Here is a 6,648-nt window from a genome sequence, read left to right as displayed (position 1 = left end):
TGGACTCTGATTGGTAGAGGTGTTGCCATGGAAAATGCACCAGTGATGGTGACTGGCAGTTGCCAAGCATTGTTTGAGAAATTTAAACCAGGTAGCTTGACCCTGATTGGTCAAGGCATTGCCCTGACCAATGGCTGTCACTTATTTTGTTTAGCTTTTTTTCTGTAATACTCAAGCCCTGTACCACCAAACGACTACTGTTAAATTCTTACACAAGGACTTAAGGTTGCAACATGAAAAACAAGAACATTAAAGAGCTGAACAGAGACTAGGCTAGGTGGCTGAGATGAAGACAAATACCAGGATATAACTGTTGGGCCAAAAGCACCCCAGATTGGAATCAGGGCGGCTGGCTGATGAATTGCACTGAACAGACAATGATCCAGCAATCCTGTCAGGGGTTTGCGTGCAGAAATCCAAACCGGTTGAAACCAGTTGGAATTGTCAACTGGTCAGGTTGGTCTTTACTGGAATTAACAGATCACAACTGGGTGTAACAGGATAGAACCAGAATAACTGTCAATCACAACTGGAAACCAGCTGGCACCACTCCCCCTACTGCCCCCTCAAGCCCCCCACCCCCACTTTGTCCAGTTGATTTTAACTGGGCCTATTTGAATCCAAAATGGTGACTGGTACAAATGGATACACCTGGAATAACTTAGTAAGCAAGCATGAAGATAGCAGCTGATCATTGACAAAGGCAGCATCTGGACATTTGAGTGTAGCTAGTCACAGATTGTGAGCTTGAAAATTTGGTGAGTGGGGGAAGAGGTGCTGTTCACAGAATTAGATACCTTAACTCTGAGTTTAATAGAGTGCAGAGAGTGGCGGACCAGTTTAAAAAAGGTAGGGGGCTCAGTCTGTGGACTGGTCGCATTCTGATAAAAAGTCAAAGTGTGACATCACAGGGAAATAGGTAAGTAATTGGTTGGTGAGTATTTTGCTCATTTATCTTTCAAAACTCAGATAATTTAGTAGTAATTGTAAGGTACTATTTGTAGCAGTAATGTTTACTAGGAGCAGTACGGTCTAGGTTTTTAGTCTCCAGGTTTATCATAAATAGTCTGTAAAGTTTAGGCATGGTGGGGCAGCTCAGCCACGTGGAATGCCCATCCTATAACATGTGAAAAGTCGTGACGCCTAGACAACCACATGTGCAGGAAGTGTCACCAGCTGCAGAAGCTTCAGCTCCAGGTTTCAGAACTCGAGCAATGGCTATGGTCACCGTGGCACATCTGCAAGGCTGAGAACTCGTGGCTAGCACGTTTAGGGAGTTGGTCACACTGCAGGTTAGGTGAGTACAGGCAGAGAGGAAATGGGTATTTGCCAGACCTTTAGGAGGACTAGGCAGTAAGTGTAGGAGTTCCCCCGAGTCCATCTCACTCCCTAACGGGTTTTCCTTTTTGAATACTGGTGAGGGCGAAGTTTCCTCAGAGGAGTGCAGCCAGAGACAAGCCTGTGGGTGGATCAGCTGCAAAGGAGACAGCAGCTGCAGGGTGACCAAAGCTGGGAACTGAATGCTCAATAGTATTCAATATTTAGGAAGGATAGGCAAAAAAGGAAAAGGAGGTGGGGTAGTGCTACTAATAAGGGATGAGGTCAGTAAATTAGCAAGAGAGGGTCTTCGATCAGAAGATCAAGATGTAGAATCAGTTTGGGTGGAGCAAAGAAACAGCAAGGGGCAGCAAACATTACTGGGAGCTGTTTACAGGCCACCAAACAGTAGTGGTAATGCAATGCATGGTACAGTAGAGGAATTTAGAGGTGCATGTAACAAGGGTAATACAGTAATCATGGGGGGCTTCATTCTATACATAGAATAGGTAAATCAAATTACCACCAATGTTGCAGTGGACGAATTCCAGGAATGTATGTAAGATAGTTTTCGAGAATAGTTTTTTGAGGAACTAACTTGGAAATGGCCCCTTGTGTAGTGAGAAAGGGTTAATTAATACTCTAATTATATGAAGAATTTTACATTAAGTTTGAAAGTGATGTAGTTCAATCTGAAACTAGCGTCTTAAATCTAAACAAAGGAAACTACAAAGGTATAAGGGACAAGTTGGCTGTGGTAGATTGGGAAACTACATTAAAAAGTATGATGACAGGCAATGGCTAGCATTTAAAGAATTATTACATGGTTTACAACAAATGTACATTCCTTTGAGGCACAAAAGCCCAGCAGGAAAAGTGATCCAACCGTGGCTAACAAGAGAAATTTAAGTTTGTATCAGATCAAAGGAAGAGACTTATAAAGTTGCCAAAAAATAGTAAGCCTGAGGGTTGGGAGTATTTTAGAATTCAGCAAAGGAGGACTAAGAAATTGATAAAAAGAGAAAATAGAATATGAGAGTAAACTAGTAAGAAACACAAAAATGAACTGTAAAAGCTTCTGTTGGGATGTAAAAGGGAAAAGATTAGCAAAGACAAATGTGGGCATATTACAGGCAGAGACAGGAGAATTTATAATGGGAATAACAAGTTCAGAGAAACTGAACAAAAACTGTTTGTGTCTTAATGGAGGAACATACAAAGCCTCCCAGAAATACCAGAGAACCAAGGGACTAGTGGGAATGGGGAATTGAAAGAAATTAGTAGAAAAGTAGTACTAGAGAAATTAATGGGGCTGAAAGTTGATAAATCCCCTTGACCTGATGATCTACATTCCAGAGTGTTGGAAGAGGTGGCTGTAGAGATAGTGGATTTATTGGTGATCATCTTCCAAAATTCTATAGATTCTAGAATAGTTCCTGCCAATTGGAAGGTAGCAAATGCAACCCCACTGTTTAAAAAAGGAAGGAGAAAGAAATGGGGAACTACATACCTGCCTGCCTTACATCAGTAGTGGGGAAAATGCTGGAATCTATTTTAAAGGATTACAAAAGAAAAAAAGAACATGGCAGATGGAATATAGTGTGGAAAATGTGAAGTTATCCACTTGGGTTGGAAAAACAAAAATGCAAAGTATTTTTTTTTAAAGGTGAGAGATTGGGAAGTGTTGGTGTCCAAAGATGTCCTCACTCATGAGTCAATGAAATAAAGTATGCAGGTGCAGCAAGCAATTAGGAAGGCAAACAATATGTTGGCCTTTATTGCAAGGGGATTTGAACACAGGAGTAAAGATGTCTTGCTGCTATTGTATAGAGCCTTGGTGAAACCGCACCTGGAGTATTGTGCACAGTTTTGGTCTCCTTACCTGAGGAAGGATATACTTGCCATAGAGGGGGTGCGACAAAGGTTCACCAAACTGATTCCTGGGGTGGCAGGATTGTCTTCTGAGGAAGGATTGAGGCCTATATTCTCTAGAGTTAAGAAGAATGGGAGGCGATCTCATTGAAATTTACAAAATTCTTATAGGGCTTGACAAAGTAGATCCAGGAAGGATGTTTCTCCTGGCTAGGGGGTTTAGAACCAGGAGACACAGTCTCAGAATAAGAGGTGGGGCATTTAGGACTGAGGTGAGGAGGAATTTTTTCACTTAGAGGGTGGTAAATCTTTGGAATTCTCTACCGTAGAGGATTGTGGAGGCTCAGTCATTGATTATGTTCAAGACAGAAATCGATAGAGTTCTAGACAGTAAAGATATCAAGAGATACGGGGATAGCGCAGGAAAATGGCGTTGAGGTAAAAAATCAGCCATGATTCAATTGAATGGCACAGCAGGCTTGAGGGGCCGAATGGCCTAATTCTGTTTCTATTTTCTATGTTCCTACCTCCAAACCCCTGTTTGAATTTTAACATGTTTTGCTACTTTTATTTAAATGATCCAAAGCTATTTTTGAAATAAATTTATATGTAAGAAAATTGTAAAAGTTAAAAGGCATTGCAATCATGGGACATATAGTTTACAAAATCTGAAACCTATTCCACATAAAAATTCCAAAGCCATAGAGCTGTGAAGAAAAGGATAAATGCTTTCTGCAGCTTCAGTCTTATTTCCACCCCATTTCCTCCAGACACCTCCCATTTCTTGGAACCTATGGATGTTGCAATCAGAAAACCAATTAACCCTTTCTCATATCATACGTAAAGGAGAATACAACCTTTATATGGTGTTACCTCTGATAGCAGGTAGTTTCTGTGGCGAAAGCGATTGCTTCACAGCACCTCCAATGGGCAGAGTCTTTCACAAACTGAACTCCCCCTCAGTTCATCAGATCCCCAGATGCCAACAGCTAAAGACTTTATAAATATTGGATTTGATATTTGGCTGTTTACCTTACGCTGGCTGGAAATGCATGGTCATTGGTAGTGGGGAGGTTTGGGGAGCAGGGGGAGTGGGAGTGGGAGGTCGCATGGTGGGGTTCAGAGATATGGGCAAGGTTTAAAAATTGGTGGTAAGCAATTCTCAGAGAGCAGTCCCTAGCACAATGAATCAGCTGTGCTCAAATTTTGATTTATCAGTGTAATCTGAACAAATCAGAAATCAGCAGTCAACATCAGGTGGCAAATGTATTAAAACAAACAAACAAACACACACAAGAATTAGGAGCAGGAGTAGGCCATTCGGCCCCTCGAGCCTGCTCCACCATTTGATAAGATCTTGCTGGTCTGATTGTGGACTCAACCCTACTTTCCTATGACAATGTTAGAAATGTGGGTCCTTTTAAGAGTAAACCAGGACAAGCTTCAGAGTGAATTGAAAGCAGGTGATGCTCATTGACGCCTGCACTCAAGAGCTGGGTTTCTCCCCAGTAGTGGAGGGAGCTGCTTCCGGGGGGTTCATCCCAGAAGGGAAGAGTGGTAAGTGGCATTTGTACTGAAAACAGTTGTGAATCACAAAACATCTGCTGCCTGATTCAGTTAATGACTATCCACCTAATATCTTATACCCCTCTAGAACATTTGACTACTTTGTTTATCAAGAATTTATCTAACTCAGCCTTAAAAATCTTCAATGAGCCTGCCTCAACTGCTCCAAGGAAGAGAATTCCACAAAGTAATGACCATTTGAGAGGAAACATTTCTCAACTCCCTTGTAAGTGGGAGACTGTGTCCTGTAGTTCTAAACCCTCCCATAAGGGGAAATGCCCTTTCAGCATCCACCCTGCCAATTCCCCTCAGGATCTTATGTTTCAATAAGATTACCTCCCATTCTGCTAAACTCAAAAGGGTATAGGCCCAACCTGTCCTCATAAGAAAACCCCTTCATCCCAGGAATCAATTGAGTGAACCTTCTCTGAACTATTATTTGTATTGTTATGTTTTGATTGCAAGGCAGAGGAGGAATGTTCTTGTATACTGGATTGGGTTACCCAATCCCATAGTTACACTGTAACTATGTTATAATTCTTTTCTTTCTAAAATGACAACAAACTTTCAATTGATAATACAGATCCGAGCATGTCAGTAAGCTTGAGAAACATAATTTACAGCCCTATCTTATTGGCTTGTGATTCAAATCAGTCGTTTGACGCAGACTACATGCATTGTTTATGTCTAGATGACCTCCATGAAAAGTACACATTGGCTAAAAGGTATCAGTTCGTGCATAATCAACATTATCAGTTAAATAACTCTCAATTTCCAGACTAGGCAAAGATCTAGGAAAATGACCAGAGTGTAAATCATTTGTTATCTGTTGCTCATGGTATTTTGACCATTGTGAAGCTGAGAATCTCATGAATATGTTCTTATTTCAAATAGTGATTTTTAATCCATTGGTTGGAACTTGAATTTTGAAGAACAGACTTTTTAAAACAGGCTAGAAAGAAGGACTGGAAATCAAAGCCAAAAAATGGCTGCCCCAATTTGCATTACCATGCATTCCACATTTCATTTCATTAGGATGGAGACCTCATCAGATGCATTAGAGACAGATTTGACTACTGGCAGCTTGGGTGAGCAAGGGACTGTTAATCTCTTTGTAAAAATCACCAATTTTTGCTGATATTTAGCATTTAAATGAAATTTGCAGTCGAATTTCAAAATTTCCCAATTTTAAGCAAGGTTTTCAGGACTCCATTGCAAGAGGAGTTGAAGTTAGCTAATTAAGGAAAGCAGCTTAAACCAGTTTTTCTGTAACTAGGGCCAGCTAACTGCTTAATCTCAGCATTTAGCATGGAGTGCGCCTTTGGACAGAATGCTGGGAGTTGGGTAATTAGGAAGTTCGGGGAGGGGGAAGCAGGTGCTCCTTTGCTTTTGCCTTTTCTAACCTTTCCATCCTGTAGGAATTAGTTATTCCTCGACTACAGGAGTAAAAGCGAACTGTTTGGTGAGTATCTGGTAATTGGTTAAGGTGTTTTATTTTCCTAAGGTTTAAAAAGAATACAAACCAGTGGTACGGTTAATAAAATATAGATTAAAAAAGGAAAATAAGTGAATAATAAAATTAAGTAAAACACATTAAGGCTGCAGCATGTGGGAGTTCCTGGGTGCCAGTGTAATCCAGGTCAAACACACCTGAAGTAAGTGCTTGCGGCTCAAGGAGTTTCAGATCAGAGTAATTGAACTGGAAGCTGAACTGCAGACGCTGCGACACATCAGGGAGGGGGAAAGTTACCTGGATGCTCTATACCAGGAGGCTGTCATGCCACTTAGGATAGGATCCTCTGATTTGGTCAGGGGTCAGGGAAAGGAGGGTGTGACTGTAACTGAGGGAGGTAAGGGGACCCAGAGAGCATGAGTGCGAGCCTTTGCAATTGT

This window comes from Carcharodon carcharias, chromosome 2 (assembly GCF_017639515.1).
Source record: "Carcharodon carcharias isolate sCarCar2 chromosome 2, sCarCar2.pri, whole genome shotgun sequence".
Taxonomy (NCBI): Eukaryota; Metazoa; Chordata; class Chondrichthyes; order Lamniformes; family Lamnidae; genus Carcharodon; species Carcharodon carcharias.
The sequence above is the reverse complement of the archived record's forward strand: the minus strand, read 5'-3'. Positions refer to the sequence as shown.